The 27,512-nt window shown below is 42.5% G+C and overlaps 1 protein-coding gene across 1 annotated transcript in view; it reads right to left on the bottom strand.

The window, feature by feature from the left end:
• The window catches only part of LOC126455984 (uncharacterized), a gene marked incomplete at its 3' end in the record, with an annotated part of 1,226,620 nt that overhangs the window by 414,536 nt on the left and 784,572 nt on the right, over positions 1-27,512 (bottom strand). The gene's annotated exons all lie outside the window — the stretch shown is intronic.

Raw genomic sequence — 27,512 nt, 5'->3', positions numbered from 1 at the left:
AAGACAACATCTAACGGCGACTTCTCACCATACCCACTGACATAATGTACAGCGCTGTTCAGAACATTGTCCCTAGACTACAGGAATTGTTGATGAATGACGGCCGACAAGCTGAGCATTTGTTACAAAGAACATCATTTTCGCTAAACATCAATTGTTATGCTAATTATTGCTTTTGTGTGATATGAAGCCCCAGCTGTTGCTCATTTTGTGCACTTTGGTTTGGTTTCAATAAAACCCCATGTCAATTTTTAGCTGTATACCTATATTATTCCGTGGAGTTGTCAATTTTCGAATGTTAAAGGACTTATGGGTCACACTCTACAGGGGAGATGGTGTTAACGTATAGGGATGATCCCCGTGGTTAGGATGTGCTCCAATTATTGCGCTTAAGGTAATGCTAGGATATCAACACATTTAACAGCATTGTATACCGCGTGTAGCAGAGGAACAAATCGGAGTCGGTGATTGTTTGTACGGGGGTGTGTGTCAAATGAAAACCTTAAATTTATAATAACAAATCGAAATTTCTCGCCGTTATCATGTAAGTTGGTAAGCGTGCTACAAACAGCGTGCAGAATGGCCTGTAGGTCGCAGCATAGTGCAGATAAACATATACCGTCGCAGTTTCAGTATAAAGATGGCCGCCCCTCTTGGGACTTGCACCATGGAAGAACAGCGTTCTGTTATTCGGTTTTTGCGTAGTGAAAGTGTGAAACCTATTGAAATTCATCGACGAATGAAAGTTCAGTACGGTGATGCATGTTTGTCACAGCAGCTAGTCTACGAATTGAGTAGGAAGTTCCCAAAGGTGTGATTTCAGTGGAAGATGCTCCTCGTCCAGGTCAGGCACAACGAGTTGTGACCCCACAGAACATTGCAGCAGTTGAAGCCATAGTGAAGGAAAACCGCAGAGTGACACTGAATGACATTGCAGCATGTTTATAGATTAGTCACGGGTTAGCACAACACATTGTGCATGATGTGCTCCAGTTTCACAAAGTGTCTGCAAGATGGGTGCCACGGCAGCTGACTCCTGAAATGAAAGAACGACGTGTTGATGCTTGTGAAGAACTTCTTCGGCGCTGTGAACGAGAAGGTGATGGCTTCCTTGCAAAATTAGTTACTGGGGACGAAACCTGGGTTCACTTCCACCAACCGGAAACAAAGAGAGCGAGTAAGGAAACGCGCCATTCCTCATCACCAAAACCAAAGAAGTTTCGAACAGAACTATCAGCAGGGAAAGCTATGCTGACCCTCTTTTAGGAAGAAAAAGGAGTCATTTTGGAGCACTACATGCCTAGAGGGACCACCTACACAGATCTCCTAAAAAACTCATCTTCGGCCTGCAATCAAATCAAAGCGACGTGGATTGCTGTCAGCAGGTGTCCTTTTGCAACATGACAATACAAGGCCCCACACTGTCCGTACAACAGTTGCAACAATCACAGACCTGCATTTTGAGTGTCTTCCTCATCCACCATACTCACTAGACCTTGCCCCAAGTGATTTCCAAATGTTTGGACCACTCAGAGACGCAATGGGAGGAAAGAAATTCCGTTCTGATGGAGAGGTACGCCACGAGGTGCACGAGTGGTTGCGCGGACTACCAAAATATTTTTTTTCTAAAGGGATTTGTGCACTTTGTAAGCGCTGGAGGACTTGCATTGAGAGTGGGGGAGATTATGTTGAAAAGTGATACATTTTAGTATCGATTTCTGCACAATAAATAATAATTAAAAAAATATTTAAGGTTTTCATTTGACTCACTCTCGTATCTCAAAGCAGTATCTGTGACACAATGGTTTGTGGACAATCACACTCCTGAAAGGGACTAGCTTGCCCAGAGTCCCGAGGTAAAGTCAATGGAACACCATTTGGATGAGTTGGAATGTCGACTTCGGTCCAGACCCCAGAGCCCAACATCACTCGCTTTTCTGATTTTGGCTCGTGAGGAAGAATAGGCTGCCATTCCCTCACAGACATTGAGACCCCTCACCGAAAGTGTGCCCAGCACAGTTCAAGTTATCATAGAGGTGAAGGGATGGACGCGTTTCATAATAATGTCCACTGTGATCAGCGCAGTGGAATGCCACGCAAGGAGCCTGGGTTAGATTTCCGGCTGAATCGGGGATTTTCTCCGCTCGGGGACTGCATGTTGTGTTGCCTTCATCATCATTTCGTCCTCATCGATACCCAAGTCGCCGAAGTGGAGTCACATAAAAAGACTTACTACACACGATCGAACTATCAGTTTAATAAGTCACGGTTGCAAAATTCTAACACGAATTCTTTACAGACGCATGGAAAAACTGGTAGAAGCCGACCTCGGGGTAGATCAGTTTGGATTTCGTAGAAATGTTGGAACACGTGAGGCAATAGTGACCCTACGAGTTATTTTAGAAAATAGGTTAACGAAAGGCAAACCTTCGTTTCTAGCATTTGTAGACTTAGAGAAAGCTTTTGACAATGTTGACTGGAATACTCTCTTTCAAATTCTGAACGTGGCAGGGGTAAAATACAGGGAGCGAAAGGCTATTTGCAATTTGTACAGAAACCAGATTGCAGTTATAAGAGTCGAGGGGCATGAAAGGGAAGCGGTGGTTGGGAAGGGAGTGAGACAGCGTTGTAGCCTCTCCCCGATGTTATTCAATCTGTATATTGAGCAAGCATAAAAGGAAATGAAAGAAAAAAAATCGGACTAGGTATTAAAATCGACGGAGAAGAAATAAAAACTTTAAGGTTCGCCGATCACATTGTAATTATGTCAGAGACAGCAAAAGACTTGGAAGAGCAGTTGAACGGAATGGACAGTGTCTTGAATGGAGGATATAAGATAAACATCAACAAAAGCAAAACGAGGATAATGGAATGTATTCGAATTAAGTCGGGTGATGCTGAGGGAATTAGATTAGGAAATGAGACACTTAAAGTAGTAAGGGAGTTTTGATATTTGGGGAGCAAAATAACTGATGATGGCCGAAGTAGAGAGGATATAAAATGTACACTGGCAATGGCAAGGAAAGCGTTTCTGAAGAATAGAAATTTGTTAACATGGAGTATAGATTTGAGTGTCAGGAAGTCGTTTCTGAAAGTATTTGTATCGAATGTAGCCAAGTATGGAAGTGAAATATGGACGATAAATAGTTTGGACAAGAAGAGAATAGAAGCTTTCGAAATGTGGTGCTACAGAAGAATGCTGAAGATTAGATGGGTAGATCCCATAACTAATGAGGAGGTTATGAACAGAAGTGGGGCGAAGACGAGTTTGTGGCACAACTTGACTAGAAGACGGGATCGGTTGGTAGGACATGTTCTGAGGCATCAAGGGATCACAAATTTAGTATTGGAGGGCAGCGTGGAGTGTAAAAATCGTAGAGGGAGACCAAGAGATGAATACACTAAGCAGATTCAGAAGGATGTAGGTTGCAGTAAGTACTGGGAGATGAAGAAGCTTGCACAGGATAGAGTAGCATGGAGAGCTGCATCAAACCAGTCTCAGGACTGAAGACCCCAACAACAACAATGTACCGCGTGTAGCAGAGGAGCAATTCAAAGTCGATGATTGTATCTGAAAGCAGCATCTGTGAGACAAAGGTTTGTGGACAATAACAGTCCTGAAATGGACTAGCCGGCCGAGAGTCCCGAGGTGAACTCAACGGAACACCTTTGGGATGAGTTAGAATGTCGACTTCGCTTCAGACCCCACCGCCCAACGTCACTACCTATTCTGATTTTGGCTCGTGCGGAAGAATGGGCTGCCATTCCCTCATAGACATTGACAGGCATCACCCAAAGCGTCCCCAGCAGAGTTCAAGTTATCATAGAGGCGAATGGGTGGACACGTTTCATATTAATGTCCACAGTGATCAGTGCAGTGGAATACCACTCGAGGAGCCTGGGTTAGATTTCAGGGTGGGTCGGAGATGTTGAGATGCCTTCATCATCATAATTTCGTCCTCATCGATACCCAAGTCGCGGAAGTGGAGTCACATAAAAAGACTTACTCCAGACGGCCGGGCTCGTCGAATGAGGGGACAATAACGCCACACACATTGTAATCGGTGTCCATTAAAAAGGATACTTTTGGCCAGACAGTATTCATCCTGTGGTCAGAGCCATAAGAACTATCCTTCGCCACGTAGTGGTAGTCATTCAGGAGTGCAGACGTGGATGTGCAGTGTACAGCTTCACCACTCGTGGCGACTGGTGCTGCGCAGGAGCGTGGAAGGCGTGCCGGCAGTGGGACGGTCGCACCACCAGGATCGCGGCGTCTGCTGCAGCCAGGGGCTGCTGGCTTATCTTCCTCCATCCCGCGCCAGGCCGTCCGCAGCCCGCCACCCGCACCGGCTTCCACCACGGGCGATAGCGCTGTTTATTCGGGCACCCACTGCGCGCAGACCTGAGGCGCGCCGCCCGCCCTTACGTATATTTAGCACCCTCCCACGGCGCACCTTTATTGCTGTGGTCAAACGCGCTCTTTACGCTCGTACTGTTGCTATAAACTGCTCGCGTGTCTGAGAACCGGTTCTGGCCACTGACAGTAGCGGAACGCACAGTGTGCTACTGTGCAAATGTTGCGGAGCAACGCTGTTAAAACAGGACTCCTTATCCTCAAATATGGCTTGTTGGAATACAAAAAAAGACCCTCACATCTCGTGCGTCTGCTTGACGCTACTTTCGGAGAGGATGAAATTTAAAAGCTCAAAAGTTTTAACAGACGTTTCCTTGTTATGGGCTATTTGCAACTGTTAATTTAAAGTTAGAAATGTCATCAATAATGATGTAGCGTATCCAGTCGCAATCTTTTATTTTTTTAAAAAAAAAATACTAGAATCCAACTGATCTTGTCATGTTTTATTTTTTCTGTCTTTCATAAGTTGCTGTTGTATTATTGTTCTCAATGTAGTGGTCATCTTGTGCTATGACAGCTATGTGGCACCAGTGTTGCAGCCTGCTCATTCCAGATTCCAAAGTGGAGTGTGCGGGGATCTGTTGAATTTATACCGAATAAACTAATAAAAGATGCTACTGATCCCCCATGGTACACAGAGGAGGTCAGAACTTGTTCCAGAAGCAAAGAAAAAAGTATGCCAAATGTGAAAGAACACAAAATCTCCAGGATTAGTGATATTTTACTGTAGCTCGAAACTCGACGCAGACTTCAGTGCGAGATGGTTTTAATCGGTTCCACAACGAAGCTCTGTCTCGAAATCTGACAGAAAATCCATATAGACTGTCAGTATGTAAAGTACCCCAGCGGCAAGACACAGTCAATACCTTCGCTGCCTGATGCCAACGGTAATATCACTCATGACGACGCGCCGGCCGGTGTGGCCGAGCGGTTCTAGGCGCTTCAGTCTGGAAGCGCGCGACCACTACGGTCGCAGGTTCGAATCCTGCCTCGGGCATTGATGTGTGTAATGTCCATAGGTTAGTTTGGTTTAAGTAGTTCTAAGTTCTAGGGGACTGATGACCTCAGATGTTAAGTCCCATAGTGCTCAGAACCATTTCAACCATTTGATGACGACGCTACTACAGCGGAGTTATTAAACACAGTTTTCCGAAATTCCTTCACCAAAGAAGGCGAAGTAAACATTCCAGAATTCGGATCAGAAACAACTGTGAACATGAGTAACTAACAATTACGCGTGTATCCTGTGTGTAGTGAAGCAGCTTAGAGCACTTAGGAAAGGCTAGCGTTCAGGCCCGGACAGCTTACCAATATGTTTGTTCCAGCCTTTGCTGATATAATAGCTCCGTACTTAGCAGTAATATACCACCACTCGCTCGACAAAAGATCCGTACCAAAAGACTGGAAAGCTGCACAGGTACCACCAACAAAGCAAATTACAGATCAATATCACTGATGTCAACTTGCAGTAGGATTTTGGAATATATATAGAGTTAGAACATTATAAATTAATACGAAGTTTATGGTCTAGTTACGCATAACCACACGTATTCAGAAAATGTTGCTCTCGTGAAACACAACAAGCTTCTTAATCACACAAAGTGACGTGTGCTACTGATAGAGACTCTCAAATTGATTCCATATTTCCAATTTTCCAGAATGCTTTTGATACCGTTTCTCAAAAGAAAGTTCTAATCGAATTGCGTGGCTGTGGAGTGTCGCCTCAGTTGTGCGACTGTAAACGTGATTTTCTTTCACAAAGGTGACAGTATGTAGTAATCGACAGTAAACTGCAGCCATCTCAGATTGTTTGCAGATAACGCGTCATTTACCGTCTAGGAAAGGTATCAGAAGATAAAATGAATTGCATAATCACTCAGACACGATGTCTCTAAGGAGCGAAAGTGGCAATTGTCTCCGAATAAGGAAAAGTGTGCGGTCATCCACATGAGTACGCAAAAACAAAAAAACAAAAAAATCCATTAATTTTCGGTAACACGTAGATAATACAAATTTAAAGGCTGTTAGTTCCACTAAATAGTTAGGAATCAGAATTATAAACAAAAAAAGTTTGAATGATGACGTAGATAATGTGAGGAAGAGAAACCAAAGAGTGAGCTTTATTAGCAGAACACTTAGAAGGTACAAAAAGTCTGTTAAAGTGATTGCCTACACTCGGCATGTTCGTACTCTACTAGAATTCTGCTGATCGTTAAGGGAAACATAACAGATTGATGGAGGCTATTGAAACAGTTCAAAGAAAGGCAGCTCATATGGTATTATCTGGAAACAGGGGGAGTGTCACGGATCTGGCGAGATCTTTTCATGAAATTTCGAACACCAATTTTCTCTGAATGTGCAAATGTTTTACTGTCGTCATCCTACATAAGGAGACATGCTCATCGTAATAAAATAAGAGAAATGAGAGCTTGTGCAGAAATATTTAAGCACTTATTCCACCCACGCGCTCTTAGAGAGTGGAACTGAAGAGGAATAGGCTGCAGGTGGTTTGAAGAACCCTCTGTCAGGCACGTAAATGACAGCTGCAGAGTAATGACATCCGGTATCTCTATGAGCGTGGAGTCAAGAACGACTGCTCCATTAAAACGGTGTTTACACTCAAGAGCGCCGGCCGGAGTGGCCGAGCGGTTAAAGGCGCTACAGTCTGGAACCGCACGACCGCTACGGTCGCAGGTTCGAATCCTGCCTCGGGCATGGATGTGTGTGATGTCCTTAGGTTAGTTAGGTTTAAGTAGTTCTAAGTTCTAGGGGACTTACGACCACAGCAGTTGAGTCCCATAGTGCTCAGAGCCATTTGAACCATTTGAACACTCAAGAGCCAGAGAAATATCGTGTAGGACCCCCGAGAGCACGCGGAAGTGCCACAACATGACGTGGCATGGACTCTATTAATGTCTGAAGTAGTGCTAGAGGGAACTGACACCATGAATCCTGCACGGCTGTCCATAAATCCGTAAGAGTACGAGGGGGTGGAGATCTCTTCTGAACAGCTCGTTGCAAGACATCCCAGATATGCTCAATAATATTCATGTCTGGGGAGCTTGGTGACCAACATAAGTGCTTAAACTCAGAAGAGAGATCCTGGAGCCACTGTGTAGCAATTCTGGACGTGTTCGGAAGTCGCGTTGTCCTGTTGGAATTGCCCAAGTTCGTCGGAATTCACAATGGAGATGAATGGACGCAGGTGATCAGACAGGAAGCTTACGTACGTGTTACCCATCAGAGTCGTATCTAGACGTATCAGGGGCCACTTATCACTCCTACAGCTCACGACCCACACCGTTGCAGAGCCTCCACCAGCTTGAACTGTCCCCTGCTGACATGCAGGATTCATGAGGTTGTCTCCATATCTATACACGTCCATCCGCTCGATATAATTTGAAACGAGATTCGTCCGACCAGGCAACATGTTTCCGTCATCAAAAGTCCAATGTTGGTGTTGACGGACCCAGGCGAGGCGTAAAGCTTTGTGCCGCGCAGTCATCAAGGGTACACGAGTGAGCTTTCGGCTCAGAAAGCCCATATTGATGATGTTTCGTTGAATGGTTCGCACGCTGACGCTTGTTGGTGGCCCTTCACTGAAATCTGCAGCAATTTGCGGAAGTGTTGCACTTCTGTCACGTTGAACGATTCTCTACAGTCGTCAATGGTCCCGTTCTTGGAGGATCTTTTCCCAGCCGTAGCGATGTCGGAGATTTGATGTTTTACCGGATTTTTGATAATCATGGTACACTGATGAAATGGTCGTACTGGAAAATCCCCACTTCACCGCTACCTCGGAGATGCCCTGTTCCATCGCTCGTGCGCCGACCGTAACATTACGTTCAAACTCACTTAAATCTGATAACCTGCCACTGTAGTAGCAGTAGCAGATGTAACAATTGAGCCAGACACTTGTTGTCTTATATAGGCGTTTCCGGCCGCAGAGCCGTGTTCTGCCTGTTTACATATCTCTGTAATTGAATACGCTTGCCTATACCAGTTTCTTTGAGGCCTCAGTGTATTACTCGATGCTGCGACACAGGAGATCAGTGCATGCGGCCCAGAAGTCCGCCGTAACTAGCGGGCCACGAGCGAGTCTACTAAGGCAACGGAACGCAGAGCCAGCGTGCTGGGAACTGGCAGCGACGGCACCTTTGCTGTCGCAAGGTGGGTGTCAGCTCCCCAACAACTGTAGTTACGGCGCCGGCGTACACTGTTCACGGCACAAGGCGGCTGGCTGGAGCGTATGGACATTCCAAGTTGAACCAACGACTCTCGGGCACTGGCTGGAGATCATAATGGTCGAACGAATTGTGCCACTCGAATGCCATTAACGTCTCACAGTATACATACTCTCTCCAGTCAGGAGTGCATTTACACAATGCTAGACTATGCTGCCTGAGTCCAATACGTGCTTTTTAGTGGTCTAATAAATGTATTACCAGATATATTAGATCTAATGTGTAAGTTTTTTCGAATGGAACAACAAGTTACTGTTAACAAATGGTTCAAATGGCTCTGAGCACTATGGGACTTAACATCTATGGTCATCAGTCCCCTAGAACTTAGAACTACTTAAACCTAACTAACCTGAGGACAGCACACAACGCCCAGTCATCACGAGGCAGAGAAAATCCCTGACCCCACCGGGAATCGAACCCGGGAACCCGGGCGTGGGAAGCGAGAACGCTACCGCACGACAACGAGCTGCGGACTACTGTTAAAACTCACTATTTATATCTAGAACACGTTTCGAAGGTTTAAACCTCATCATAAGGTGGATTTACATGTGTTAGTATGATATATGTGTGTGTTGTGTAATGACTTTGGGGTAGCGTGAGGCACTGTCTAGTGGAGGAAGAGAAACGATGTTTCAGAATATGGTTTAGGGAGGTTTGTGACTAAAAATTAAATGTATACTTAAAGGTAAAAATAAATTAACTAAAACAGAATAGTGACGGTAAAGCCTCACCTAAAATGTTCGCGTTTAAAGTTACAGTTGTTTTGCTTCTTCTCTTATTGTTGGAAACGAAACAACTTTCTGGAGCAAAGTCTCTTGGGTTGTATTACTGTTCGATTACACTTAACGATTTTTGCGATCTTGTTATCACATGTGTTGAAAAGCGCCTGTTTCAGCACCCCTCCATGTAAATACATAGCCTCTCTGAATTAGACTGGCAGATGGTCTACTGCCATTTTTAGGATTACGCACCTCAATTGCTAAAAACATAACCAATATAAAATCACTTTTTTGTCAGTCTGTCTGTCTGCCAGCCATTTTCAGGAACAGGTACACGCATTAAGTTGAAATTCATGCCAGATGCTAAAGTCTATAGTCCCTTGGCGCTGTGGAAAATTGAAGCTTATACGTCAGTGCAGTCAAAAGATATGACCATTTATGTCGCTAATTTTGATACTCGCAAACTCACTCATTAAAACCTGTGGGGTACTTCCCGTTGAACTAGAATCATAAAATTTGGGAAGCAGCAAGCTTTACAGGAAGCTGTATAGGAAAAAATCCGAAAATTCTGAATTTGTAGTTATACCAGACGAAAAAGTTTTTGGCGTTTTGTATCTTACTGTCTCTCTTTTCGTCCGTCTGTTAAGACACCTTTTTCTCTGGAAGAGGAAGACGCATCAAGTTGAAATTCTTTACTTAATTTTTTTTATTTATTGTGTATAATACTAGCCATTGTGTAAAGTGTAATTAACAATGTTAAATAACATGTTTGGTGCAGAACATAAATTAAGTGTGCTCAGTTTGACAGTTTCTCAACCAAGGTCACGACCTCAAAAACCTTACAGTTATAACAATATAAACTGTAATGTTGTATAGTTTAAGTATCTATTGCGATTAATATTGTACATCCCGCAAAGTTTAATTTGCAACATTAAAAAACAAGTTTGGTGCACAAAATTCTGTACGAGTGGGGTTTTTCTTCTCTCATTCTTGGTTACGTAAGAACCTATTGTCCCTTGCGGACTCTAGTCAGGCTTCTTGAAGATGGTCCAGTAAGCCAAATACTAGATAGAAACTAAAAAAAACCGGTAGAACAAAAACAGTTCACTTGTTGTTCAACTTTAAATAATTTTTTTAAGTAGTGAAATTATAGTGGTCATCTTGGTTAGGCTGCAGAATGTGAAAATAAATTCCATACGTTGTTTCATCTGAAAAGCAGTTCTAAATGGTTCAAATGGCTCTGAGCACTATGGGAATCAACATCTGAGGTCATCAGTCCCCTAGACTTAGAAATACTTAAACTTAACTAATCTAAGGACATCACACACATCCATGCCCGAGGCAGGATTCGAACCTGCGACCGTAGCAGCAGCGCGGTTCCGGACTGAAGCGCCTAGAACCGCTCGGCCACAGCGGCCGGAAAAAGCAGTTCTAACATAGTCAACAAATGGGTCGTTCGTCTACTGCTTTAAGACAACCGAAAAGAGATGTGAACTGACTATGTAGCCCTTGAAAATTGGGTTGTAGCACCGAATGATGGAAAAAACGAAATTATCGTCTTAAGTTCAGGTCACGATGAGGTCATTAGACAGTGTCCAAGCTTGGATTGGACGAAGATTGTGGAGGTAATGCGCTGGATCCATTTTGAACGAAACATCGTTAGGGGAGCAACAGTAAATCCAAAGCTACTGGACAGAGGCTTGAATCCAGTACCTTAACCACTACGTCATCTGTCCCGTATGTATCTTCGAAACACGTAGGACTCGAGTGGGAAAAATAATATAGTTAAAGGCAGTAAACTGGTATTCAAATACTTTTAACATTATAGATGCACGAAAGGGAAATACGACAGTTTAGAGGTTTATATACCTTCAACAGAATAAACAGAGACACAATTTTATTCACTTCTGTTGAAAATCCGAATGTATAACTTTTTTGTTTAAATTTTTGTAAATTGGTCGTTGGTAATATGACCATTATCAAAACACCGATACATCGCCTAAACATTTAGGAATAATCTTCTGGCACCCAACAGTTGGTAAAGTTAGTGATCATCTGGGTTGTACTGGAAACTTACACAAGGAGGTAGGCTGATTATCTTTTGACGTTCCCTCGGTGTTAAGATAATCACATACGAAGCGCAAGCTTACTGGAGCAAGGAACAAGGAGAATGTGACCTCGTTAATCACTGCGATATTTACCTAAATCTATGGAAGACTAGAAAAAACAAAAACCAGGACTGCAGAAGGCACATTTTGAATTCCGACCCTCTAGAAAGCGAGTTGTGTCTTCGAAAAGGCGTTATTTCGCTCGCGTATGTTATTTAGCATTTGGATTTGGTCTTCTGAAAATATTATTAGTTTAGTTAGGTATACACACCGATTAAGATAATATATACAACATATAAGTTAAAAATTCATTAAAAGAACAGTTTAAGCTGAAGAAGGTGGGTGAGGTGATAAACAGACAGTGGTAACATGATGTTTTGTATAAAATATAAAGAATTTAGAGACACAGTTACTGTGATATATCTGCATTGATACTAGAGTTAATTTGCAACCAGTGTGCATATACACACTTATAGCCAACAAAGAACCATGCAAGAATTCAGTTCAATCATTAGTTGACTGTAAGACATTAAAGTGCACACAGTTACACACTTTCAACCAGTGTCTAATATGCATATCACGATATCATGTTAACGGTGCTGTACCCACTAAATGAAGCGCTTGTGATTTTTCCGATTGGGCTCTTTCTGAGGTGAAACATTTGTATGTACGAAATAGAAACTGAAGATAGAATCTCTGTATGTCCATCTTTTCAGAGATGGTTGCGAGTGCTCGGCTGTTCAGTACAGATTGTCAAATCAAACACCTTTCAGTCGTCTAATTTCCAAACTGTTATTTTATTTGGCTACCAGTTTCGGCAATTTACTACGCCATCTTCAGGCCCCCTGACTAACGTGTAGGAAGATTCCAACCTCGGCTGCGGTCAAAATAGAGGCCAGTATTCAAAGACTGGTATCTGTAGATTTCTGCTTGATACAGCAGTCTTTGAATGGTGGCCCTTATTTTGACCGGAACAGAGATTGGAATCTTCCTACACGTCGGTCAGGGGCCTGAAAATGGCGTAGTAAATCGCCGAAACTGGTAGCCAAATAAAATAACAGTTTGGAAATTACACGGCTGAAAGTTGTTTGATTTGACATTCTGTAAAGATGGAATGTCTAAGGTAAAGGAAGCGAAGCCACTATAGACGAGTTTTGTGGTAATGAACGGAAACGTATTTCAAATTTTATAGGATTTTTTAACCAGTTCCCATACCACTAGTCTTGAAAGTCTGCGTTTTCAGAGAAATCTGGAATTATATTGTTGGATACGTTCATTAAATGCCTCCTTAAAAAGCTTTCAGTGTTGTATTTTATCTTAAATTGAAAAGTAGTTTACTTGTAGTTAATGTTGCCGAGTTGTTAACATGTGGAATGGAGTGACAGAAATTTTGATGTTCCATTTAACTACGGAAGTTATTGAATCTCTGTAAAGATATTAAATATTTTAGTAGTCATGATTTATTTTTGAAACTCCTTACTGCTAAATAATATGATTTAATTAGCAACTGAGCAACGTGCACGAAGCGATGTCTTCGCTACAGGTCCTAATCATGTAGCTTTTAATGTGTGTTTAACGTCGTTCTTCCTCATGCTACGTATATCTGGGACGAAATCAGAGCGTCACGCATCGTTCGGGGAAGATATGGGGCGAACCCGCTAAAAATAAAAGATATGCCAGACGTTTCATCACTTTGCTAAGCACTTATTGGAGCATCGTCCGGGTCATCTCTCCTGTCTGTCAGCGAGGAGCTTAAATGTTTCATTTAGCAGGATTTTATACGCTGCCGTGAGTGCAAGAGACCACTGCGAACTGTCTGACAACTTCCTGGTGTCTACCAGAATTCCTTGACGAGTGATGAGCTCAGCTGAGCTGCAGCAAGTAGGGCTCGGAATCCAGATCACCCACCGGTGCGTAGAGAAATAAATAACGTACTCATTTTGCTATTAAGCAGCACCCAAACTGGACTGAGCGCGTAACTGCAATGAGCAAGAAGGCATTAGCATCTCTCTATGCCCTACAAAATTACAAAAAGCTCTTCCCTCATGACCTGCAAAAGAAACTTGTACAAACACTTGAACTTCCAATTAATTGATTACAGTGACGTTATCCAACAAGGCCTTTCTCAGCAAAGCTCGCGGCGCCTGGAACTGTCCATGAATGCCTGTGTCCGTTATATCTGAGATGTTTGACTCTCTGATCATATTTCACCGTCATATGCACAGATATTGTAGCTGCTTGCAGACAAGCGCAGAGACTTCCACACACACTGTCTTCTATACTGTATTATGAACCAACACAGTCCCTTATATCTCTCCTAGACCTTAACGTTCTTGTGTGAACGCCATGGTAGAAATACCCGTTCCCATCAGAGAAAATCCTTTCTGTCGCACTCCACAGTTCGGCCACTTTCTCGAAGTTCTTCTCGCCGACTCTGGGATAATCTACCACATTGTGTTAGAGAACTGAATAATATCTCCAGCTTCAGAGGACAGTTAATGACGTATCTAATAAAGCAACAATAAAGATTACCATTGTCCCTGTACGCACTCGTTACCCTTGTACGTCCTTCTATCGAAGCAGATCTTCCTCATTTCCCAATGTTCTTAGCTGATACAGTGTCCTTAAATTCCCTTTCCGTAGAACTCACTATATCAGAAAACGTCTATTTGTACACTAAATTCTTTTTATATATGCCACTATTATTGTTGTTACTGTTGTCATTATTGTTACTATTAGAATTGTTACTATTATCAATATCAATGGCAGCAGCTGCGGTAGTACAAGTACTTATTAGTTCACAGTCAGTATTATTTATTGCCACTTCAGACACTCAAAACATTTTAATATTTACTGTCATATTGCAACTGTTATCTCTTAGATAACTATGAGGTAAATAAGTTGATGTATGTATGATACCTTGGTTCGGCGTGAAACAGGGCCTGATGACCCTAATCAGATTGTGTTAAATAAATAAAGAAATTTATTTCATAAATGTCGCCTTTTTAGAAATGTCGCTTGTTGATGCCGCAGGTGGACCTCAGACTAAGAATCCAAATGCAATACTGGTATGAAGAATCTGTTTGGATTCAACGCAATTTTAATTTCTTGTAATGCTATGTTGATATGAAAAAAAAGTACCGATGAAAGGATGTAGCGCTATACTGTAGTTAACCAGGTGCACCAGCAAAGTGCCAATACAGATCGCAAGATACAGTTTTGCGAATGGGTCCAGGAGATTAATGGTTAGTCGTGAGAAGCACAATTCAGAATTAATTGAACTTTCAGTCAAAATAATTGTGTACATTAGACGAAAGATAAAGCCCATATTGCTGTTGAAAAACCGGTGAATTTGCCTGGAGTATTGAGAGAGAGAATGTATGACTAAGGGGACTCAATAAGCCTTTACGTTTTGAAGGTCTGTAACTGGAGAAAAGTACTTAACGATGATTGCTGATTACATTTTCCCGTCCATTCCTGAAATTTACAGCAATGACACGTTTTGTTACCAACAAGATGGCATCTCATCGCACTATCATAGGCACTTTAGAGCGTACGTGAGTCAAAATGTACCAGGCCAGAGAGTCTTCTACACTACCTTAAAACTTTACAGCCGAACGGGTTGGCCGAGCGGTTCTAGGCGCTACAGTCTGGAACCGCGTGACCGCTACGGTCGCAGGTTCGAATCCTGCCTCGGGCATGGATGTGTGTGATGTCCTTAGGTTAGTTAGGTTTAAGTAGTTCTAAGTTCTAGAGGACTGATGACCTCAGATGTTAAGTCCCTTAGTGCTCAGAGCCATTTGAACCATTTTTTTTAAAACTTTACACCGCCTGATTTTCTCGCTTGTCGGGCGAACTTCCTTTTGTGATAAAATACCGTCAGATTTGGATCGCTAATAATGTGTAAGCAGTAGTTCATCCCACAATGGTTGGATCATTTCCGTATGTGTCTGTACCGCAGCATTTGTTTTGCCAGTGACGTCATCGCACCCAATGTAGGCGCATGCGCGTAACTGTTAGGAATGGGCTTTGTGTAAAGCCATAAATTAGTGTAGCGTGGAAATGCAATTAGCTAAGACATTGATTTGGGTGTCATTGTGAAGAGCTTGCTGAACTATATACTAAGGCGCAGAGTGAGGAAACAAAAATATTAGGCGGAATATAAGTGAAAAATCGATTTTAAACTGAAAATTACAAAATAATGAACGGTGTCGTCTCATATGAGTCGTAAACACGCTCGGAATTACAGAACACGCAAGTCAGAGGAAAGGTCGCTTCGAAAGGAATCCATAAAACGTAAAAGGTCCAGTGACGAGCGAATGTGAGAGATCGAGTAGCACTCGCACACTGGGAGCTCCGTAAAAATTAATGATGTATGCAGACAGTTCAACGTTTCCGGAAATCGACCATCTCTATGATTTTTGCCTCTTGTCAACATCGATACTAGCATGATTACAGTTCCAGGGATTCCAAAGATTTAGAGAATGTTTTAATTTCAAGTTTGAGGTAGGATAACAATTGACAAACGAAATATTTTCTCGTGTGATATAGTTATATATCACCAATTTTCAAATTTTTTCCCTTACTTGTACTGTGAAACATTTCTTCTTGCCAAATTTCAAGATGCTACGTCAACGGGGAGTATCCTCCAGATTTTAACGAGTAAGTTTGCGAGTGTAAAATGGCTCTGAGCACTATGCGACTTAACTTCTGAGGTCATCAGTCGCCTAGAACTTAGAACTAATTAAACCTAACCAACCTAAAGACAACACACACAGCCATGCCCGAGGCAGGATTCGAACCTGCGACCGTAGCGGTCGCTCCGCTCCAGACTGTAGCGCCTAGAACCACACGGCCACTCCGGCCGGCGCGAGTGTAAAAGTATGCGAAATTAATAGACATATCTTTTGTTTGCATTGGCTTAGAAATGAAAGTTTTTTATAGTGTCAGAGGACCATATACCGTCGTATGTAACATAAATTTCAACTTGAAACGTCTACCCGTTCCTGAGAAAAGGCGGGCTTAACAAACGGACGGACAGACAGCCTGATAATGAAGGAATAACAAAAGCTATTTTATTCGTTGTACGTTAAATCTTGCTTCCTGGCAAATTTCGTAGTTGTGGGTCAATGGGAGGTACCCAGTAAGGTTATGAGTTTGCGGGTATCAAAACATGTGACGTACTATGTATGGCAGTATGTTTTAATTGCATTGACTTAAAAGGGTTACCTTTTTGCATCGCCAAGGGACCGTAGATCTTAATATGTCACACAGTTTCAACTTCATACTCCTACACATTCCTGAGAAGTAGGGTTCTGAACAGTAGGACAGACATACAGGCAGACAGACAGACGGACAACAAACTGATCCTATAACGTTTTTACCGACTGAGGTACGGAACCGTAATAACGGTGGAAAGATAATACGTAGTTGCTCCACTGGCCGTACGGCGGTCAGCGACAGTCCAAACTTCTGCAGGCCACGTGCAGGGATGGGTGACAAAGCAGAAAACAGTGATAGTACAGATGTAGATGGCATCGTGATAGCGCCGGACGGGTATGCACTACGACCAACAAATATCATCGTGTTGTCAACCGACGCTGATACGTCGAACACCAATAGGCGTAAGGAAACACTTGTTACCACTTCACCCAGACGTTTTCACGAAAAAACTACGCGAAATGAGATTCAAACAGTTTGCGCAGAAATCCTGTTGACACTTTGGTACGAGTTATGGTTGGTAGGTTGGTTGGGAGAGGGGACCAAACAGCGAAGTCATAAGTCCCATAGGATAAAGGAAGGATGGGGAAGGAAGTCGGCCGTGCCCTTTCAAAGGAATCATCTCGGAATTTCCCTGAAGCGGTTAAGGGAAACCACGGAAAACCTAAATCAGAATGGCAGGACATGATTTTTGAATCGTCGTCCTCCCGAATGCGAGTGCAGTGTTCTAACCCACTGCGCCACCTCGCTCTGTGCCGAGCTAAGGTATCTGACGTGCCTCGTACTCAGAAAATTATAAATGATCCAGTAAAAAATTTCCTTCAACCACCAAATGGAATAACATGTAATTTAATCAGAAAGAACATTTGTAGGTACTAAAATAAATTACCTGTGACAATTCTGAGTGACTTTACATTCTCAAACAGCCTGTATAATTCAGATAAACGTGATATTTCAGGGGCTGGCTGTCTTCCCGAGACCAATAACTAAAGCGCTACAAAAGACTCTAATCTGAAGTCCGCAGCACGGCTACATCACATGCAGCGAAGTCGGCATAAATGCAAATGTCAAGTCTGTATGTATACCGTGCATCCTTCCATCTGATAACGGCGGCGAGCTGTGCCACTGAAACATCAGGTCCAGACGAATACAGCAGCCACAGGATATACAGGAAAATATTTCGTAGCCAATTGTATATGGCATTTATTCTTGGGTGCTTAGAAGCAGCAATAACTTAATAATTTCTAGTAGAAGATTCTCCTCGGAATCTAGATCTAACTACAGGATTTCTGAAGGAATTCGACCTCTGATTTCATGCGAAACGGTTTCTGTAGAAGCAACGAGACCTGTTACTCAAAAGGAGTTCCATTGTAAACGGCAAAGAAATCAGTCATTATACAAAGGAATCAATGCAATGAGTAACATGAGTCAAGAAACATACCTAAAAGGAAATCGCTTCCAGAATTACTGCGATACGTTGCCACAAAATCGGCTCTTCGTAATGCCCAAAAATATTCAGAAAACATTGTGTTTCATATTTTGTACCGAAATCAGACGACTTCACTGTTTGTTTAAATAATGAGATAATTGTATCCAGTGAAATGAGTTTTGCCTGAAAGCAATTACAAAACATATGAATAGTATTTAAGTCTTAATTGTAGAATCCTGGTGGCACTGAAAAAAAAGGCACAAAAACTAAATGTTTTGAACTATTACATATTCGTATCACTTCCTCATTTCCTGTCTCTATAATTCTGAGACAATTCAAAATCTTAAGGAAAGCAATAAATACGGAAAGATCTTCTGTGGTATTTTGACGAGGAAGGCGTTCAATACATCGAAAAAGGCACGGTGTTGTTGTAGTGCGTGTATTTGTACAGTTGCGACATGATCTGCCGTCAGGTGAACCGCTTTTCGCTGGCGCCAGAGTAGGGACTAAAGTGAGAAATCGTGTTACCGCCCACTTTCAGAAAGGCAGCCGTAGCTGGAGAACTGCGTTTTCTCCAGGCGGCGAGCCGCAGCTCATAACTTTCCGCGGGAATCTGGACAGAACGCAGTCCAGCAGGCGAACTCTGCAAAATGCGTCAAAACGATATTTTGTCGGCTTTATCGGCCCGCTATATGTGCCGAGAGAGGAACGCAGAGGTTCATGAGCTTATCAACCCGCAAAGTTGAAAACTGCGGCTAGGAACCAACAAACTGCGGCCTACACAATTTTATTCACAGTCCGTCTACCCGGAAAATTTTATCTGAATTGTATCCGAGCCACTTGCACTAGGCAGGCATAAACTGACAATGTTCTCATATCAAACTACGACGTGGAAATACTATTACTCTGTAATACATAGGCTTTAATTACATTTTCTTCAGAATATTGACTAAAGTCCGTTTATAGAACACGTCATTGTATAGAAGTTAGAGGGGTGCTGTGTTACAAGCGGAAAAAATTTTTCAGGACGTCACCGACAAAATACGAGTTACTATACGTCACACAAAGATGATCATTCTTTTTTATTAGAGAACAATTCTTTTTCACGTAATATTTAAGACTTGCCATGTGAATCAGGCACATTTGTCACGGTAAGCAATTCAGAGTCGCCGACTCGTCGTTAGTTGTTAGCGTCTAAGGCTTCAAAATACGTCATCAGTTCTTGGTTTTTGTATGTATGAAACGAAATGGCGCATTGTTTAAGATACTGGTCTTGCATTCGGAAGAAGTGATGTTCAAATACCCATCACGATGTACAAATTAAACTTCGCACGGTTTCAGTAAACAGCCTAAGCCAGCTGTTGGGATCTTTCCTTACTACATCTACATCTACATTTATACTCTGCAAATCACATTTAAGCGCCTGGCAGAGGGTTCATCGAAACACCTTCACAATTCTCTCTTATTCCAATCTCATATAGCGCACGGAAAGAATGAACACCTATATCTTTCCGTACGAGCTCTGATTTCCCTTATTTTATCGTGGTGATTGTTCTTCCCTGTGTAGGTCGGTGTTAACAAAATATTTTCGCATTCGGAGGAGAAATCTGGTGATTGGAATTTCGTGAGAAGACTCCGTTGCAACGAAAAACGCCTTTCTTTTAATGATTCCCAAGCCAAATCCTGTATCATTTCTGTGTCAGACTCTCCCATATTTCGCGATAATACAAAACGTGCAGACTTTTTTTGAACTTTTTCGCTGTACCCCGTCAGTCCTATCTGATAATGATCCCACATCGCGCAGCAGTATCCTAAAAGAGGACGGACAAGCGCAGTGTAGGCAGTCTCCTTAGTAGGTCTGTTACATTTTCTGAGTGTCCCGCCAATAAAACGCAGTCTTTGATTAGCCCTCCCCACAACATTTTCTGTGTGTTCCTTCCAATTTAAGTTGTTCTTAATTGTAATACCTAGGTATTTAGTTGAATTTACGGCTTTTAGATTAGACTGATTTATTGTGTAACCGAAGTTTAACGAGCTCCTTTTAGCACTCATGTGGGTGACCTCACACTTTTCGTTATTTAGGGTCAACTGCCACTTTTCGCACCATTCCGATATTTCTTCTAAATCGTTTTGCAGTTTGTTCTGATCTTCTGATGACTCTATTACTCGATAAACAACAGCGTCATCTGCAAACAACCGAAGACGGCTGCTCAGATTGTCTCCCAAATCGTTTATATCGATAAGGAACAGCAAAGGGCCTATAACACTACCTTGAGGATCGCCAGAAATCACTTCTGTTTTACTCGATGGCTTTCCGTCAGTTACTACAAACTGTGACTTCTCTGACAGGAAATCACAAATCCAGTCACATAACTGAGACGATATTCCATAAGCACGCAATTTCACTACCAGCCGCTTGTGTGGTACACTGTCAAAAGCCTTTCGGAAATCCGGAATCGATCTGAATTCCCTTGTCAATAGCACTCAACACTTCATGTGAATAAAGAGCTAGTTGTGTTTCACAGGAGCGATGTTTTCTAAACCCATGTTGACTGTGTGTCACCGTTTTCGTCGAGGTAATTCATAATGTTCGAACACAATATATGTTGCAAAATCCTGCTGCATATCGACGTTAACGATATGAGCCTGTAATTTAGTGGACTACTCCTATCTTTCTTGAATATTGGTGTGACCTGTGCAACTTTCCAGTCTTTGGGTACGGATCTTTCGTCGAGCGAACGGTTGTACATGATTGTTAAGTATGGAACTAATGCATCAGCATACTCCGAAAGGAACCTGATTGGTATACAGTCTGGACCTGAAGACTTGCTTTTATTGAATGATTTCCGTTGCTTCACTACTCCGAGGATAATTACTTCTGCGTTAGTCATGTCGCAGCTGTTCTCGATTCGAATTCTGGAATATTTACTTCGTCTTCTTTTTTGAAGACCTTTCGGAAGGCTGTGTTTAGTAACACTGCTTTCGCAGCACTGTCTTCGATAGTATCTCCATTGCTATCGCGCAGAGAAGGCATTGATTGCTTCTTGCCGCTAACATACTTCATATACAATCAGAATCTCATTGGATTTTCTGCCAGGTTTCGAGACAAAGTTTCGTTGTGGGAACTGTTATAGGCATCTCGCACTGAAGTCCCCGCTAAATTTCGAGCTTCTGTACAAAAAATTGTCAATCTTGGGGATTTTGCGTCTGTTTAAATTTGGAGTGTTTGTTTCGTCATTTCTGCAATGGTGTCCTAACCCGTTTTGTCTACCAAGGAGGATCTGCTCCGTCGTTTGTTAATTTGTTTGGTATAAATCTCTCAATTGCTGCCGATACTATTTCTTTGAATTTAAGCCATATCTGGTCTATACTTATAATTTTAATGTGGAATGAGTACAGATTTTGAATAGAACAGTCCAAATTTTGTTCCCCATCCTTCCTCCCCAAGCCAAATTTGTGTTCCAACACTAATGGCTTCGTCGTCGATGTGACGTTAAGGGTTCACGTTGTAAGACGTGTATATTTCTATTGTCTATTGTCATACCACAATATATGAAAGATGTTTATACTTTATTAATAGAATTAAGTAGGAATAATTAATATTTGTCATGTTGGAAATAACTGTGGTAGCAGAGAATGTCTGCACCAAAGTACTGTTGGCAAGAGAGACCGCACATTGATATAATTTTAAAAAGGGTGGGAGAGAGTGCGTATGGATACATTTTAAGAAAAGAGCGGGAAAGACCGCGCATTGATACATCTTGTAATGGTAGCAGGGATTGTCTGCACCAGAAAGCATTGATGACAGTAGAGACCGCACTTTAGCTTTCGTAGGAAGTCAGTAGTAAGCGAGATGTGAAGCAAGTCGGTAGCAGGTCTGAAGCGAGAGGTTGAGAGGAGTGGTGTGCCTGCCAGCCACTAGCTAGGATTTACAAGAGATTATAAACGGATGTACAGAGACATCAGATAACTATTATCATAAGAGGAACTAATATTATTGAATTATTTTTTTGAGAAACTCAAGACTACTGAAGCTATGTTTGCGCAATGCTAGTTGTAAGATTATTGTTAAAAGTAAGGCCCATCTGAACATTTGTAAAATCATTTCATTCAGAATATAATAAATTTTTGGCAGGAATACTGCATTACTGATTATAATCCATCCCAAAATCCATCAACGTAAAACTTTGCAATATTTTGTTGTTGTCAAGAAAAAGTTTAACTATGAATTACGTAACGTCAGTCAAATTAATTAAAGAATAACGTCAGCTTTGCTATTAAAGATTAACGTCAGCTTTGGTAATAAATACAGCAGCTAATAGAGTATAGTAAAACAGAGTAAGTATATTCATGTCGCAGTTCGATGTAGCAGTCAGATGGCGATCCAGTAAGAGTAAAAAAGGTTATTGCAGGTAACGACTGAGGGCCACGACGACGACACATTCTATGTTTCGTCGAAATAATCAGAAAATAATTTTTAATAAGCAGCATTTAAATTCGTATGCGAAGATTGAGAAAGAGAGTTAATTTCAAAGGGAAGATTTCATTTGTTATTATTAAGCAAGAGGTAGAATTCCAAAGGGAAAGTTTCAAAGGTTATTGTAAAAGGGAAAGTTGTGTAACAAAAGAGATATAGAGGAGACGGGAAGGTTTAACAAAAGAGATATAGAGGAGACGGGGAGGTTTCAACGTTTCTGGCTTCTTCTCAATGCTAAGTGCTTAGCATTGGGAATTGTTACAAATGTAGAGATTAACATGATTACAGTAAATCACTTTCATCTAATACAGACAGCAGTGTCCACCTAAGTAGTTTGTGACCGATCCTTAAGTGCGCTTAATGCAAAAAGGTGGACTGATGCACCCACATACAGCAGATCATCAACAAGGCCAGACTTCGGTCTAACCTAATACGAAAGTGCAGGGCCACTTTGACGGTTGCTCCTCTCGAACACCAATACACACATATAAAACATACACTCGCCCCGTTTTTCAGTATGACGACGTCCCTTAGAAAGGCATACCAAAATACTACTCACACGGAACGGCGACTGCTATGCAGCGTCGCAAATTGCACCCACAAAACCAATGATGCTGTCTTTGCAAACTACAGAATAGAACAAATTCAAACTAGTTTTATTCAGCTACGGGCGAGATATGGGCGATACATCCTACAACTCAGAGTCGTTAAGAAAGACATCATTACCACACCACCGTCAACACACGGACGCCCAAACTGCAAGTAGACCCACTCAGTTAAAACAGTAGTACAAAACACAGCACATATATACATAGGCGTCACAACCGCCCCAAGGCAATTCACACAAAACGAAACATCGCCAAGCCATGACACACGTACGAGAAAACCCTAACAACCAATGAGTCCGTGACCGACGAAAAAGACAAGGGAATACGAGATATAATTAGAAATAACATAAAACCCCACTAAACGTACAAGAGCCACAAAAATTGTTGCATCACATACATAGATTGTAGATACCTGCTCCAAGAAGCGCTCACCGCCAAACTGGTAACTTCAAACTCTCCAGATCCCTTCAACTACGCGGATACATTCACTAACCCATCCAATAGTTGTACAACATGATTCTCCATGTACATTTTGTCTGTCTTGCACCTGTTAGTCATAAATGTAAATACACCCATGCTTACGTATCTATACAGGGTGAATCAGCTAAAACTTGCACCGAAAATATTGCGGAAATGGAGAGTGCTTTGGTGTGCGGTTTTCACGGAGGGATTGGTTGCCAGAAGCTCATACTTTTACCCAATCAACAGATCGTAATAATACTTAGAAAGTGTATTCTTTGTGCAACCATACAATTTTTAAATGGAACAATGCCTATAGTCATTAACAAACTAAAAGTACACTAAATTATAATGTCAGTGGTGTTCGTTGCAGGATTCTACTGGGAGTCGTTTGCGAGATATCATATTTTGGAGAGTTTCCTTACTGAAACTTGTTTGTGCCATTCATTCTCAGTAGTGTCAGGTTGAATGTTGTCATGTTTGTTTACAGTGTTCTTGTTTGTTAACTGAGTGCATTGCGACTTGCTAGTCAGTTAGTGCGTAACAGTAGAAGCAAAAGGTCGTGAGTGGATGACGGAGTATACCAATGCAGAAAAGCCGACATGGTCATGGTGTATGGAGAGTGTAGGAAGAATGCAGTTCTTTCTTGCATGATATTTGCGGCATGATATCCCAATATGTCAACCCTCTCGGCAGTTATCTATCAGCTTCTTCAACTAGTTACGTGAAAGTGGTAGTGTAACACCTAGACAACGCAACAGACGGAAACAAGTGACGAGAGCGTGAGAAGAGGGGGGGGGGGGGGGGAATTTATGTTCTTGCTGCTGTTGCAGTTAATCCGCACATTAGGTCCCGTGCAAGCGTACGAGGAAGTGGCATGGGTCAGGTAAGCGTCCTATGCGTTTTCATTGGACCGTAGGTTCCATCCTTATCACATCTCTCTCCATCAAGAGCTACATGGAATCGTGTTAACTTCTGTACATGAGCATTAGGATAGCATACTCCAGCTGTACCACGTATCTTGTTTAGCTAGGAAGCCACGTCAGGCCAGGTAAACCAACGAAACATGCGCTATTGGTCTATTGACAAACCCGGTTGGCATCGCCAGTTGGAACGTCAGTGTCCATGGAATGCAAAAATGTGGTGTAGGATAATGAACCATCAGATCACAGGTCCGTTGTTCATAGACGGAACACTGAAGGTTCACAGGTACCGCAGCCTCCCAATAGTCCAGCTTCCACAGATGTTAGAACACGTTCGTCTACAGGCTAGGAGGAGCCTGTAATACCAACATGATGGCTTCCCCTCCCATAGTGCACGAAGTGCTACACCATGTCTTCACAAATTGTTTCCAAATAGTAGGAATGCACGTAGAGGACCTGTACCTTTGCCGGCCCGTCCCCCGCATTTGATATCTCTGGACCTTTTTTCTGTGGGCAAACCTGAAAGACACTGTCTACAAGGACATAGCATCTACGCACTATGATATGCAACGACGTATTACTGCAGCTTGCTTGGACATCTCCGCTAAAGTGCTAGAACGTGTGCAGCAGTCGTCCCATACCAGACTCGGAGCGTGAATTGCCACTGCCGGTGGTTATTTGGATCACGACCAGTGATGATTAGTAATCTCGTTACTGCTCAGAATAAACATAATTGGTGTATGCACTTGTATTGTTCTTTCGTGTGCTAACACAGGTATTGTACACATGTAAGTTTGGGAACATTTCAAAATACAATATCTCGTAAACTATTTGCACTAGTATCTTGAGACGAACACCACAGACATTCTAATTTACACTACCTTTAGTCTGTTAATGTCAACAGGTATTATGCCATTTAAAAAGTGTATGTTTGCACAATAAATACACTTTTTTTAAGTACACACATCAAAAAAAGTTTTGTCTCATCCCGGTTCCCAGAACTTCTGAGATAGACGTTGACTGCGGATATTGTGTCACATGCACAGTCCCTTTGACTGTTCAGAGATGTCACTAAACACGCCAAAAGATGTAAACAGCCAAGCATGAGCAACGCCAATTAGACGGAGAGGGTCCGACAGCCGATCAGTTCCAGTCATTCCACCAGGAAGGACTACACGGTTCATGTTGTCTGTAGTTCAACCATACCTTGAAGGTCAGTACCGTGGTTCGATCGCGTCCGCATGTTATTTTGTGCCAGAAAGGGCTCTCAACAAGGGAAGTGCCCAGGAGTCTCGGAGTGAACCAAAGCGATGTTGTTCGGACATGGAGGAGATACAGAGAGACAGGAACTGTCGATGACATGCTTCGCTCAGGCGGATTATGACTTGCAGGAACCCTGACAGCAACGCCACCATGTTGAATAATGCTTTTCGTGCAGCCGCAGGACGTCGTGTTACGACTCAAACTGTGCGCAATAGGCTGCATGATACGCAACTTCACTCCCGACGTCCATGGCGAGGTCCATCTTTGCAACCACGACACCATGCGGCGCGGTACAGAAGGGCCCAATAACATGCCGAATGGACCGCTCAAGATTGGCATCACGCTCTCTTCAGCGATGAGTGTCGCATATGTCTTTAACCAGACAATCGTCGGAGAAGTGTTTGGAGGCAACCCGGTCAGGCTGAACGCCTTAGACACACTGTCCAGCGAGTGTAGCAAGGTAGAGGTTCCCGGCTGTTTTGCGGTGGCCTTATGTGGGACCCACGTACGCCGCTGGTCGTCATGGAAGGTGCGGTAACGGCTGTACGATACGTGAATGCCATCCTCCAACCGATAGTGCAACCATATCGGCAGCATATTGGCGAGGCATTCGTCTTCATGGACGACAATTCGCGCCCCCATCGTGCATATCTTGTGAATGACTTCCTTCAGGATGACGACATCACTCGAGTAAAGTGGCCAGTATGTTCTTCAAACATGAACCCTGTCGCACATGCCTGGAATGGATTGAAAAGGGCTGTTTATGGAAGACGTGACCCACCAACCATACTGAGGGATCTACGCCGAATCGTCGTTGAGGAGTGGGACAATCTGTACCAATAGTGCCTTGATGAACTTGTGGATAGCACGCCACGACGAATACAGGCATGCATCAATGCAAGAGGACGTGCTACTGGGTATTAGAAGTACCGGTGTATGCAGCAGTACAGACCTCTACCCCTGAACGTATCGTTGTATGGTGGTACAACATGCAATGTATGGTTTTCATGAGCAATAAAAAGGGCGGAAATGATGTGTATGTTGATCTCTGTTCCAATTTTCTTTACAGACCCGGAACTCTCGGAACCGAGGTGATTTAAAACGTTTTTTATGTGTGTACTATTGCATACTGTTGACTGGCTAGCAATCTGAGTCCCTGATTACCAAACCATTCTGTGAAAACCGCACATCAATAAAACTTTCATTTCCGGAATATGTGCGGTGCAAGTTTTATGTATGTAAATTCACTTTTGTGTATGTTTTTATCTTACCTATGTCTGTATGTAAAATTGTCTATGTCCATACGTGTATAACAGTAGTAGCTATCACTTCCTCCCATCAGCTACACAAATAATTAAAATGTTAATTTATATATGTACAATATACCATAACCAACATTACCAATAACTACAGAAATAACTAAAACCTAAATTTGTTTTTGTTGTTGTGTTCTTAAGTCCGAAGATTGATTTGATGCAACTCTCAAAGCTACTCTATACTCTATCCAGTGCAAGCCTCTAACTACTGGGGCATACATCCGTTTGAATCCTCTTGGGTATTCATCTCTTGGTGACCCCTACTATTTTCATCTCCAGCACTTCCCTCCAACACCAAATTGACAATACCTTAATGTCTCAGAATGTGATTT

This window comes from Schistocerca serialis, chromosome 2 (genome assembly GCF_023864345.2).
Source record: "Schistocerca serialis cubense isolate TAMUIC-IGC-003099 chromosome 2, iqSchSeri2.2, whole genome shotgun sequence".
NCBI classification, from domain to species: Eukaryota; Metazoa; Arthropoda; class Insecta; order Orthoptera; family Acrididae; genus Schistocerca; species Schistocerca serialis.
Note: the sequence above shows the minus strand (reverse complement) of the source record. Positions and strands in the feature narration are given on the sequence as shown.